At 38.0% G+C, this 14,334-nt stretch overlaps 1 long non-coding RNA gene across 1 annotated transcript in view; it reads right to left on the bottom strand.

Annotated features, from left to right (window-relative positions):
* Positions 1-10,512: 10,512 nt before the first annotated feature.
* LOC133087055 (uncharacterized) overlaps positions 10,513-14,334 on the bottom strand; it is a 159,138-nt gene continuing 155,316 nt past the window's right edge. Inside the window, exon 3 of the long non-coding RNA XR_009700376.1 lies at positions 10,513-10,646. This is a non-coding gene — a long non-coding RNA (uncharacterized LOC133087055). The remainder of the gene's footprint in view (positions 10,647-14,334) is intronic.

Genomic DNA, 14,334 nt, shown 5'->3' with positions numbered 1-14,334 from the left:
TGAACAAACAGAACAGAAACAGAGTCATCGATATAGAGAACAAATAGGTGGTTGCCAGAGGGGAGGGGGCATGGGGAGTGGAGAAATAGGTCAGGGAGATTAAGAGGTACAAGCTTTTAGTTAAAAAATAAATGAGTCACAGGGATGACATGTAAAGCATGGGGAATATAGTCAATTATATTGTAATAATTTTATGTGGTGACATATGGTAACTATACTTATTGTGGTGATCATGTAATATATAGGAATATTGAATCACTATGTTGTGTACCTGGAACTAACATAGTGTTGTAGATCAATTATACTTCAATTTTTAAAAAGAAAGGGAAGATGTGTAAGGTAAGGGTGAGTGTGGAAGCCTAAATGAAGCAACTGGAAATATTGCACTGAGACAGAAGAGAAGACAGTTAAGGATGAGACCTTAGGGAGCGCTAACATTGAAAAATTAGATAAAGACAAGTTAATAAAGAAAACTGAGAAGAGACGACCAAGAAGAAGAGAAAAAGCTGTAAGGAAATGGTGAACTGGAAACCCAGAAAGGAGAATTTTCCAAGAGGGTCAGAAATTGCCTATAAAGTCACTTACTGGGAAGTCATGAGATGTGATATGAGAAGAGGCCTTTGGATTTGAAATTATGGAAGTCTTGAAGACAGAAATCCAGATTTTAGTCAATTGAGAAATGAAAAGGTGGTAAAATATGCATTTATCAAAGGGTGTCTTGTGAAACATTTGCTGCACAAAATGCTTCCCCAAAAGACAGAGGGGTTCATGATTAAATACATTTGAGGCATGCTGCATACTCTATGCCTATAAGGAAATTTCTTAAAGATCTCTTCATGATTTTCTCACTTTGAAGGATGAGAAAAGGAAAAAAAAAGCTATCATTTGCTTACAAACTGATAATACCAAAGTAAGATAGCAAAAATAATATCCTAGGACTGGTCCACAAGTATTGACCAATAATGTTTAGTTTCTACTAATGTTTAGCTTCTACTGTCACTAAATTTTGTGTCACTAAGCAAACTAAAACACTTGACTAGGGAAGAATTAAGATAAATTTTTAATTGAATATGTTTTAAAAATACAAGAACCAATAAAATATGTTTCACTTCTGATGTAACAATTTGTAGGGAAGTCAGATTGCCAGCCTGATCACAATTATGAGATGTTTGACTAGCCAGTTTTCATAATTTCCCTTTCTCTGATCTGTAAAATGAAAATAAGAATAATATCTATTTCATGGGGTTTTTTAAGAAGTCAATGAGATAAAACATGGAAAGCATTTAGAATATTGCCCAGCACATAGACAATGCTTAATAAATATTAACTATTATTATTACCTTTACTGTGAAAGTTTCCATATCTCCTCAGGATCAAGCTGGCATATAGCAGAAAACTCAAATAGTCTGGACTCCCCGGTGAAGTGAGGTTATTGGCCATGGGAAGTCAATTTAGCATTAAAGCATAATCTTCACACTAATAAAGCATAATAGTGACTGAGGAACCATTACCTTTGGTAACTTCGATTGCAGATGGAGAAATCTGTACTTGAGAATGAACTCTCAATATAGCCCTGACCCTTACAGAAGAACTACACTTGCGGGATTTTCTCATTTAACCCACCTGATTTCATGAAAATAGAATAATCTAATGCATATTCCTAGCTGGGGTTCACACCTAAATGCACACGTCCCCAGCTGAGTGGGTAAGAAGTCTATGCTGTCCTATCATTTCTCTAACCATTGGATTAAATCATTCCTCAAGGAATCTGTTTTCTGAAAGGATACTAGGATACTATAGAAAAATGTTTCGGCATTTTCATAATTAAAGAGCAATTCTTTAAATCTTAATGTGAATTAAAAACTTGAACATAAAATCTGCTCTGCAGAAAATGGGATTATACATGCTGCTGCTGACAAAGGACTCCCTGCCTGAGAATTTACACCACGTGATAGCAGGGGCTGTGAACATCCTGAGAGCTTTCCTCTCAAATCTCCCAGACTGAGCACTGCCTCCTGCACAGTTTTGTTTTGTTTTTTTTTAAACATAGGATTTTAACTCATTTTTACTTTTAATGTCAGATTTATTCTGAGGCGATTTACAGAATCATCATTAAACAGAAAAAGTGAAGTCTCGTCTTCCTCATATTGCAATAAAAATAAATATCGGAAATTATCAGCAACATGATTGTGATAAATAGGTTGTCTAGATTTGAAATCCTTGCTCTAGAACTGCACTGAATTCCCCTTAGAATGTTTTTGGAGGTGGATTTTTTTATATCTGCCATCTGAGTTTTTTATATCTGCCAACCTTAGAAAGCATAGTACGCCTTCGCCTGTCTGTCCAGAGAGAGCTCCGCGTTAGCCCGCAGTGATGCGCGCACCTGAGGACGGCGACCTAACAGCCCCCCGGTTTCTGTCCCACCGAGTCAACGGACTCTTTCTTCCCTCCTCTGACACCTTCAAAGCCTAAAAGGAGGCAACCTACTCACCGACACTTCTATAATTGTACCACACATCTCTGCTTTCCAGGGCGGAGAGAAGTGTTTTAGAACAGAGACATGTCAATCTAGTACCCTATTGTTATTTTGTGTTGTTTCCAATTTCCATCACCTTCCCTCCAATCAGCCACACCAGAAATAGTCAACTGGCTAAGTTTCTTTTGTACCTAACATGGAAGTTATATAAAGAATAGAGTAAGATCAGTCTTATATGCCCTGAGTCCATCACTACTTTCACAGGGCCAATTTCTATTTATTCTTCAAGTCTCCTCGCGTGTAACTCACGGAGGGACACTTTCTCTTAACCTTCCTTCCTCTCCCAACATACACACCCGTCTAGAATAGGTCCTTCTAGGCAATGTTCTGAGAAACAATGTAATTTTTCTTTGTGGCATTTAACATAATTGTAATTCAGTTTTAGTGTTTAGTGTTTTAGTGTTTTTTAGTTTTTCTCTCTCCCGCTAGACTTTTACCTGCCTATGCTTACTACTCAATGAGTGTTTATTGAATGGATGGATCATTGAGGCTAATAGCTTTTATTAAAGAAGCAAGACTGATGAGATTATGGCGGTACCCAGGTTTCAGTTATCAATCTGAGGTGTGATGAGAGTGAAACAGGGATAAGACATTGCATCAGTTTGGCGTTTAGGAAAGCGTTTAATCTAACCATAATTCATTTCATGAGCCTGACCCTTTAAGTTTTAAATGCAGCAACCAAAATTGATATGATCATATCCTTGGGAATATTATTTCTCCCCTGTTATTGTTTTCTGTAACTGACCAGAACATTAAAATGTGATGTCTGCTTTTGTAGCCAATCACTTAGGGTACAAAGTACCACTGCAAAATAGCCCATAGAGGAGAATAAAAATTTACTACCACCCTCCATTTGTTTCCCTGATCAATTGCCTCTCACGGCTACTCTGTGCTGTCTCCCCTGTGTCCTCTGCTGCTGATGTCTTTCCTGGCGCCTCTTTCTCTGCTGGGCATCCTCTCTGTACTCATGCATTTTACCACAGGCATACAAACCGCTGGAGGATTGCTCTGTATGGATTTTCCACTGTATGGGAGACTCAGAGCACATCATTAACCCCAGACTGGCCTACTGACATTTACAGAACTGCCCCCTCAGTAGTGCTCCCTCCCCTTATCAGCTGGCATTTGCTCAGAAAATGCAAGCAGTTACAGTATTGTCCCGAGGTAAACATAATTAGGAAATCAAATCCTCGGAGGAAAAAAATATCCACAATAATGCTTTCCAAAGCCAAATATAAATGACTTATTAAAAATCGTCCATATTCATTTGTCAGTCTGATTTCCCAAATTTAAAATCTCATTTAACACATCTACCTTTCTTTGGTGGTACTTAAAAGGTTATTTGAAATGTTCATAACGACAAATTCTCAAAGTCTTTCAGAAATCAAAATATCAAGGACAAATGTATGAAAGGGTAACAAGGCAGTTGTAAATGTTTTTCCTCTAAATAGATTGCCAAATTTCTTCCCACTGAATAAAATCAACCATGGTGAATGGGTTCCGCTAGAAAATATTAATAAACTTGATAATGAAATTAAGTCAATAAACACTTATTAGCTGCCTGATGTGTATCTAGCATTGATTAAATGTAAAAATGAATAAATTATTAATTCCTCTATTCCTCAGTATCTTCATCTGCAAAATGATGATAATAACAATACTTACCTCAAGTATTTATTGTAAGTATTACATGAGTTAGTACATGTGGAGCATGTAAGGCAGGGCCTGGCATCTAGTAAATGCTCAGCAATGATAGCTACAATTATTTTTATTTACAATAATGAAGAGGATTCAACTTAGTGGGCAAGACAAATGTAAGCATATAAACATGGACCTCACTGTGGTTGTTCAGGCTGTTTCCAGGGTTTTCTCAAACCTTATTTGCCTTGACAATACAATTATATGAGGAACAAGTCTAGTACAGATCTGACCCAGCATTGGACACCTCAGAGACTTTAAACCAGTAAAATAAGGTCTTGGTCGAACCTCTTTCTCCCCTCCACTCATTTCCAGAGAAAACTTGGAAATATCTCTTTCTGAAGGAGACCCAAGTTTCCTACTCTCTCTATCCTAAATCACTTTTTGACTATCCTAAAGTGAACCTAACTATTAGGTTAACCCTGAACTTTTGTGTATTTGCTCCTTTTGTTTTTCCATTATTTGGCAATCTATAGAATAGGGGTAATTATAAAAACAACAAGCATTTATATAATCCTATGAGCCAGACACCCTTCAAGCACTTTTCAAATATTAATTCATTTACTTCTCACAATAACAATTATTATTCCCAATTTACTGTTAAGGAAATTGAGGCACAGAGAGATTAAGCAACTTGCCCAAGGTCACACAGTTGATTAGCCAGGATTTGAAAGCGGTCAATGCTCTTAACCACATATTATACACTGGTCCTTATCCCACTCCATCCTCACCTAGATAATAAATTCTGCCTAAGCCAAAAGTTCTGGTGTTTCAAGACCAGAAGTCCCAGGACCTCCTTACATGGGACTGAAAAGCATTTGCTTTACCCAGTTTAACAAAGTTTGTGTGGTTCCTATGACTAAGCTCACCATACATCCAGCCTGTCCAAGACAGTCTAAGTGTGCACCTATTGTCCTGATGATAATTATAAATAGAATCCCCTTTCACTTTCAATGGTATCCACCTAGATAATTTAAACAATATGTCTGATATTTAACAATATGTCTGAAAGTGAGAAATGAGTCTGTGTGTATGTGTGTGGTTCCCCTAAGATTTTGAGTTCTTTATCTTTAAAATATTTTGCTGTTTTTTCTTGAATTTGTCTTGCACAGATTTCTATCTTTAAAACTAAATCAGAATACTCATCCATCTCAGAAGTCCCCTGGCAGAAGGGCTAAGAGGGTATAAAGGAGTAATGGACCTTTACACCTATGACACAAAGTGTTGATAATAATTTTAAGTAGAACTCAGCTAGTCTCCCATTTTCTGCTTAGTTCATGAATTGTTGTTGAAGTTGTTTTGTAAAAGGCATTTGAATGTATCCTTGATCAAATATTGTTAGTCATTTTTGATTTGTCTTTTAATCTCTAGGTCGACATATTCACTTGCCTGGTCATTAAGTAAGACAGGAGCATCCTTTTCTGATTCATGAAGTTTCTGGGGGTGGCCTCAAGGCCTTCATGTATTTTTAGGGCATATACAAAGTCATGGATTACTGTTTCCCCTACTGAACTTTCATTTCTTATTGTTCTGGTTCAGTTGTCCTTGATGCTGCTTTGTTTTATGACTTTAGCTTATCTTCTCTTAATGCAAAAATAAATAAAACCCACAATTAAACTTCTTTTATATGCCTTCTGGGTATCTTCCGGCCACTTAGCATTGTTTTAAAAACAGAGTGATATCCTATTAGAGATTATAAGTAGATTTCTGACTAGAATGCCCTTCTTGTTTTCTCCCTCTGGTGAGGTCTTACCTATCCGTCCAAGTCCACGTCAAATATCTTCTCTTCTGCGAACCCTGTAGACAGAATTAATTGCTACCCCATCTGTGATACTGGGGTTTTGTTCATCTCGTATTATGATTTTGCCCTCATCTGTCACCTCCCTCAACTGTGAGCTCAGTCAGAACAAGGACACTTACTCAATTTTATATCCCTCCCTTGGGCCTACCACAAGGTCTGAAATATATGTATTCAAGAAATATTTGATGAACGAATAGCATTTTATCTTATACAAAGTTATTTCAAAAATATTGCATTATCTTAGCTCTATAGCAATCTTATATAGTATAAGATTATAAATGTCTCCATTTCACTGATGGGAAAGCTGAGAAATCCTGGAAAGTAAAGCATATGGAGAGAGGCTGCAAACCACTCTGTAGGTTTCCAACTAAATAGATTTATATAAATTATCCATGACAATTTTCCATGGCCATAAAGAAAATTTTGATTTAATAACAACTATTTGATATGACAATTTTTTTCTAGCATCCAGAAAAGACTTTTGACAATGTTTTTCTGTTTTTTTTCTTTATAGTAACGGAGTTATCAGATCTACTATGAGCTTCACTGTGGCAGCTTCACATGACACAAAATGTTCGGGTCACAGGCTATACTTCTGTAATGACATGTCAAGGAACACAGGCCTTGGAACTTTATTTCCCGAGTAGGTTTTCCATTACTTTTAGAATGGCCTCCAGAGTTGATTGGCCTCCAGAGAGAAGACCTTGGTCAATCTTCATGATGCCAGCTCACCAGGAAAATGCCCAGGCAGCAACAGACCATAGCTTAGGCAACATGGGTAAGACTGCTCTCAGACATTGAAATTGTCTAAGCTCCCTTTGGAGGGGTCCAATCCTTTTCACCTTAAATCACTCATTTATTTTTCTCTCTAAAGAAGTTGGGATGCCAGAAAAATACATTGAAAAATAAAATGTCATTTGCGCTTGACCTCTGAATAAGAAGCAATGTGAATTTACTAAATTTATTCAACTTAATTACTAAATGTATTAAATATATACAGATGATCCTTGAACAACATAGAAGCTAGGGACACTGACCCTTTGTGGAGTCCAGAATATTCATAACTTAGAGTCAGCCTTCCATACAGATGCAGTTTCTTCATATCCGCAGTTCCACATCCATGGATTCAACAAGCCACGAGTCATGCAGTGCTGTAGTATTTACTATTGAAAAAAACTACATATAAGTGGACCCGTACAGTTCAAACTCATGTTGTTCAAGGTCTACTGCAATATATATAATATTGTTTTACATATATTATTATATATAGATATTAATATATATTTTACCTTCTCTATATATTATTAATATCACTTTTAGTCCATGAACACAAAATAAATTAAATATATAAGCAAAAGAAAAAGATCAGCAAATTAAGTTGCATTGTGCCATAGTAAGAAGAGTTCTGAAATAGGCAAGTCAGGGGTGTTTGTTCTTTCAACCAGCGTTTACTGAGCACCTGTTATGTACCAGGCACTGTGTTACATGTTAGAGATTCAGTACTAGGTGAAATAGACATGGTCCCTGACCTCACAAAGCTTACATTCTTACAGAGAAGCCAGACTTTGAACACATAATTGCAATAAAGCATAAGTGCTAATATCCAAAGAAGGCAAGGGAGGCCTGAAGAAGGGATATTTTAGCTTGGATTAATGGATAAATATTTGTTAGTTTGGCAAAAGAGGGAAAGGAAGAGAGGGAAATGAGGAAGAGCACTTCAGGTTGGGAAAGACAAGGAGACTAATGCAAGCATACTGCAGCATTTTCCCTTTGCCTATGGGAGACTAAATCTGACTATTTGAGTAACCAGAAGAAAATTAAAAATATAATAGGGAGAGAGTTAAAGCCTGAAGAGGTAGACAGAATACAAATCCCTGTAAGTACCTTTTAAGTTGCGTTAAGTTGCTAGGACTTTAACACATTCAGAACCATGGTATGCATTGGTTTTAAGCAGGGTAGTGGCCTGATAGACCAACCACTGACTGCTGTATAAAAAGGGGATTGGGGACTTCCCTGGTGGTGCAGTGGTTAAGAATCCACCTGCCAATGCAGGGGACACAGGTTCGAGCCCTGGTCTGGGAATATCCCACCTGCCGCAGAGCAACTAAGCCCGTGCGCCACAACTACTGAGCCTGTGCTCTAGAGCCTGCGAGCCACAACTACTGAAGCCCGCATGACACAACTACTGAAGCCCATGCACCTAGAGCCTGTGTTCCACAACAAGAAAAGCCACCGCAGTGAGAAGCCCACACACCAAAACATAGAGTAGCCCCCGCTCACCGCAACTAGAGAAAGCCCGCGTGCAGCAACAAAGACCCAACACAGCCATAAATAAATAAATTTATCTTTAAAAGGATGGGGGGATTGGAGGGACCAAGGATGGTGGTAAGGAAGCCATTAAGCAGGCTATTATAAAGTCCCAGTATAATAGGTGGCAAAAATGGATATAAAATATTCCTCTCCCTCTATCCACAATCTTTGGTAGTGCCTTGTCACAATGAATTAGTGGCTCTGCATGGTATTAACAAATATAATGCAAACCAAGGCTTGAAAAGCACTTGTATGTCAGGGCTTCTTCTCTCTTACTGCACTTGGAATCCTGAGACCACCATGTCGATGAGCCCAAACTAGCCTGCTAAAGAATGAGAAACCACAGGGAAAAGAACATCGGCATCCTAGCCAAAAGTCATCCAGCTATCAGCTGACAGCCTGCCCACCACTAGATATGTGAGTGGGGCAATGGTAGATCACTAAGCCACCAGCGAACTCACTAGCAGATCAAGGACACAAGAGAAAGCCTAGCAAAGATTATCCAAACTTGTCCAGATGCAAAGCACTGTCTGGCTGACCCATATAATTGTAAGTTAAGTAAAATTATTTCTATTTTAAGCCACTAGGTTATGGGGAAATTTGTGTTATGCAGCAAACACTAACTGATACACCTAGCAAGTTTCAATCAAAAGAACTCCACGATTTTTGGCTTGGACCAATAGGTAGATGGTAGGGCCTACTGGCTGAGCTCCAGGATAGTAAAGGAGAAAAAGATATGGGGATGAAGACAGCAAGTACAATTGTGAATACATAGAACCTGAGGCGGTTGGAAAACATATAGGCAAGGATGTCAAACAGGCCATTGGATAGATGGCTGGAGAACACCCAAGAGAGATCCAGGCTGCAGGCACAGATTTGAGATTTGTTGTTGTAGACATTGGGATGGAACTCATGGTAGATAAACTTCCATAAGCATAAGAGGGAGAGTAAAAAACCTAAAGGGCCCTGATAACTTCTATATATGTCATTTTGGACAAGTTACTCAACAGCTCTGAGCCTATTTTATCACCTGCAAAATGATGTAGTGTTAACTGACTTACTGAGCAATATTAAAGATTAAATAAAATTTATTTTGTTTGAATCATCTGACACATATTAAGGCCAAAAAAATTTTAATTACCTTCCCATCACTTACAATCAAATTACCCAATGATATATTACTGTTGATTTTGCTCCCTGTTTTGTATTCTTGAATATTTGTGGATTGGTGATGAGTTTTAATTGCAGTAAGAATATTAGATTATTCTCCTTTGGAAATCCTAAATGTTGCTGCTTAAATTACATGCATTAGAATTAACTGTGGTGATTACTTCAAATGCAAATTCCTTGGCTCTGCCCTAGACCTTCTGAATCAGAAAGTCTAGAGGATGCAAACAGGATTCTGAATTTTTAATAAGCTCCCAAGGTGATTCTATACACTCACTCGAAAGGTGCGTTACCCGAACCCTTCCCTGTGGCTCCTTAATAATAATATGAAAACAAGCAGAAGTTGGTGAAATTTATTTAATATCCTATGATATTCACACACAAATGGCTAATTCCTAATCATCCTCCCACAACTCTTCTGTTGCACTGATACTGAGCCTCACCACCCGACCACCACTATCACAAGGTAAAACTCTACAAATATTCCTTCTGCCTGTGAGTTTGACTGGCCTTCCTGGAAATGGAAATCCCTGGCCTCCTCCTGAACCATTTTGTTATATTCCTAGAATAGAGTCTGACCCATTCCATGATCCCAAAGCTCCTTCTCAGAGCACACTTGATCTCCGCCTGTTGAAACTCCGCTTTACCACAGGCAGCTCTGCATGGTTTAATACACAGTCACATACATTACGTGGCGTCAGACTCATGAAATCAGTTGCTGATTAAGAATAAATATTGTCAAAAAAAAAAAAAAAGAATAAATATTGTCTCACAGCTGTTAGGAAGGTTCTAACACTTTAAACTGATTGCAGAAAGAAAATAGGTCCAATCTGTTCTGTTCTGCAAATGTCAATAGAGACTCTTAAACAGGCACGTCTGATACTTTGCTTTTGCAAAAATTACTGGGTAGACTACAAACCAGAATGGCATGAATAGAAAGGCATATTTCAGGAGAAAAAAGTCAGTGGCAAATCAACGAGCTGAATCTGTGCCGGTAGCTACTTGTCATGGGCTTCTGAAGCTCAGTTAACGTGAAGACGGAGGGCTTTCCTCCCCTTTCCAGAGATGGAGATGTCTAATCACAGGGGCACTCTTCTAGGTACACGGTGTTGCCAACTTGCTCATTCTCAGCACCTGGGATCAAAAATGCAGGGTCCTTAAATACACTGTTAGTTTGCCTATTTCTCAGCAGCTGGAGCAGAAGGGAGGAGACATGCTAGGAAGCCATACACATGTTCTAAAATAGCGTTAAAAGCCTATGATTAAAATACCTTTAAATCTGTTCAAAAACACCACATGCCAGCTCAACGTGCCTCTCCCTCCCAACTCTCTCTCTGTTTCAACCCCCTCCTTCAAGGAGCCTGCACATTTGCCGAATCACTGCAGTTTGAAACAAAGAAAAGATAATCCTTCTCTGAATAAAATCATTGAGAGAGTGAAAAAACCCCAATCTCTATGCTCCTATTATGAGGTCTGGTTTTATATTTCTGCTGGTGCATTGTGAAATACATATTTTCAAATAATATGTTACCAGCAGGTTGTTGATTTATTTCCGAGTGAGTACTACAGCCCCCAGACACCCAAGCTAAAGCACATCCTGGGTCCTTAACAGACTTTACCCCAAGTAACAATCACCGTTGAGAGGTGGTGCTGCCCCCAGGAGATCGTGCGCCATTCCAATTTCCACCCTCGTGTGTAGAAAGCTCTTTGGTCTTTAAAAAAAATTTTTTTTATTCTAAAAGAAAACAGCAGGCAGGCATATTTTTCTCATTCAGAGAGGGAGCTGCTTAAAAGGAAAAGAAAACGTGTGCTTCCATTTGCCTGTGGCTTGCTTTGACTCCACAAGCGCTAATGTCTTTGTCACTAATGGCAAGTCTTCCTGTGCACAATGCCCAGCTGACACTGGGCAACTCAAGGAATCTGCTGAAGGTCACACTTTCATTCTCAAGAGAACTTTTGCAGGTCAGGTGAGACAAAAGGGATTGTTTATGTCACTCCTTCTTTTGATAATTCCGTTCTCTCTCATGCCTCGCTAAATCTAATTAAAATGTAGGTTTCAGGAGTCTCTGATGGCTAAGGATCTCAAAATCTGACGCTTAAAAAAAATTATGCTCCAATCACTGTAAATTAAATTAAACTCATTCCAATGTAACTCAATTAACCCCTTCTCAAGACAGTTTGATGAATGATTCAAATACATTTTGCAAGCTTTTTTCACAAAGGTTTACTAATAATTGCTTTACAACAAAGTAAAATTATTAACCCCATTTTGAATACCATAAGAAATCTGAGGCTTAGAAAATTTAATTAAACTTACATAAAGTCAAGAAGTTAGTAACACAAAATAATTCTAAGCCCACTATTCTTATTACTATAAGTACATCATATTGCAAGAGAGACGAGCTCTATAGCAATGTTGTAGTCTGTTTGGGCTGCTATAACAAAATACCATAAACTGGGTGGCTTATAAACAACAGAAATTTATTTCTCACAGTTCTGGAGGTTCGGAAGTCTAAAGTCAATGCATCAGTAGATTCAGTGTCTGGCGTGAACTCAGGTTCTGGTTCATTTCTTGTTCGTAGCACCTGCTAACTATAACCTCTCATGGAGGAGGGGTGAGGGATCTCTCTGGGATCTCTTGGAATAAGCACATTAATCCCATTCATTTGGTCTGTGCTCTCATAACCAAATCACATCCTAAAGTCCGCATTTTGGGGGATTAGGATCTCAACATATGAATTTATATTTTTTTAAGCTTGACTTGTCATTTTATTTTTTAATTTTTTTTAACATCCTTATTGCAGTATAATTGCTTTACAATGTTGTGTTAGTTTCTGCTGTATAACAAAGTGAATCAGCTATACGTACACATATATTCCCATATCCCCTCCCTCTTGCGTCTCCCTCCCACTTTCTCTATCCCACCCCTCTACGTGGACACAAAGCACCGAGCTGATCTCCCTGTGCTATGCGGCTGCTTCCCACTAGCTATCTATTTTACATTTGGTAGTGTATATGTCAATGCCACTCTCTCACTTCGTCCCAGCTTACCCTTCACCCTCCCCGTATCCTCAAGTCTATTCTCTACATCTGCATCTTTATTCCTGTCATGACCCTAGGTTTTTCAGAACCATTTTTTTTTTTTTTTTAGATTCCATATATGTGTTAGCATATGGTGTTTGTTTTTCTCTTTCTGACTTACTTCACTCTGTATGACAGACTCTGGGTCCACCCACCTCACTACAAATAACTCAATTTCATTTCTTTTAATGGCTGAGTAATATTCCATTGTATATATGTGCCACATCTTCTTTATCCATTCATCTGTCTATGGACACTTAGGTTGCTTTCATGTCCTGGCTATTGTAAGTAGTGCTGTAATGAACATTAGGGTGCATGTGTCTTTTTAAATTATGGTTTTCTCAGGGTATACGCCCAGTAGTGGGATTGCTGGGTTGTATGATAGTTCTATTTCTAGTTTTTTAAGGAACCTCTATACTGTTCTCCATAGTGGCTGTATCAATTTACATTCCCACCAGCCGTGCAAGAGGTTTCCCTTTTCTCCACACCCCCTTCAGCATTAATTGTTTGTAGATTTTTTGATGATGGCCATTCTGACCGGTGTGAGGTGATACCTCATTGTAGTTTTGATTTGCATTTCTCTAATGATTAGTGATGTTGAGCATCCTTTCATGTGTTTGTTGGCCATCTGTATATCTTCTTTGGAGAAATGTCTATTTAGGCCTTCTGCCCATTTTTGGATTGGGTTGTTTGTTTTTTGATATTGAGCTGTGTGAGCTGCTTGTATGTTTTGGAGATTAATCCTTTGTCAGTTGTTTCATTTGCAAATATTTTCACCCATTCTGAGGGTTGTATTTTCGTCTTGTTTATGGTTTTCTTCGCTGTGCAAAAGCATTTAAGTTTCATTAGGTCCCATTTGTTTATTTTTGTTTTTTTTTTTCCATTTCTCTAGGAGGTGGGTCAAAAAGGATCTTGCTGTGATTTATGTCATAGAGTGTTCTGCCTATGTTTTCCTCTAAGAGTTTTATAGAGTTTTATAGAGTTTTATAGAGTTTTATAGAGTTTTAAGAGTGTCTGGCCTTACATTTAGGCCTTTAATCCATTTTGAGTTTATTTTTGTGTGTGGTGTTAGGAAGTGTTCTAATTTCATTTGTTTACATGTAGCTGTCCAGTTTTCCCAGCACCACTTATTGAAGAGACTATCTTTTCTCCATTGTATATTCTTGCCTCCTTTATCAAAGATAAGGTGACCATATCTGTGTGGGTTTATCTCTGGGCTTTCTATCCTGTTCTATTGATCTATATTTCTGTTTTTGTGCCAGTACCATAGTGTCTTGATTACTGTAGCTTTGTAGTATAGTCTGAAGTCATGGAGCCTGATTCCTCCAGCTCTGTTTTTCTTTCTCAAGATGGCTTTGGCTATTCGGGGTCTTTTGTGTTTCTATACAAATTTTGAAATTTTTTGTTCTAGTTCTGTGAAAAATGCCAGTGGTAGTTTCAGAGGGATTGCATTGAATCTGTAGATTGCTTTGGGTAGTATAGTCATTTTCACAATGTTGATTCTTCCAATGCAAGAACATGGTATATCTCTCCATCTCTTTGTATCATCTTTCATTTCTTTCATCAGTGTCCTATAATAAGTTTTCTGCATACAGGTCTTCTGTCTCCTTAAGTGGGTTTATTCCTAGGTATTTTATTCTTTTTGTTGCAGTGGTAAATGGGAGTGTTTCCTTAATTTCTCTTTCAGATTTTTCATCATTAGCGTATAGGAATGCAAGAGATTTCTGTGCATTAATTTTGT

Source organism: Eubalaena glacialis, chromosome 3 (genome assembly GCF_028564815.1).
Source record: "Eubalaena glacialis isolate mEubGla1 chromosome 3, mEubGla1.1.hap2.+ XY, whole genome shotgun sequence".
Classification (NCBI taxonomy): Eukaryota; Metazoa; Chordata; class Mammalia; order Artiodactyla; family Balaenidae; genus Eubalaena; species Eubalaena glacialis.
The sequence above is the reverse complement of the archived record's forward strand: the minus strand, read 5'-3'. Positions and strand labels throughout refer to the sequence as shown.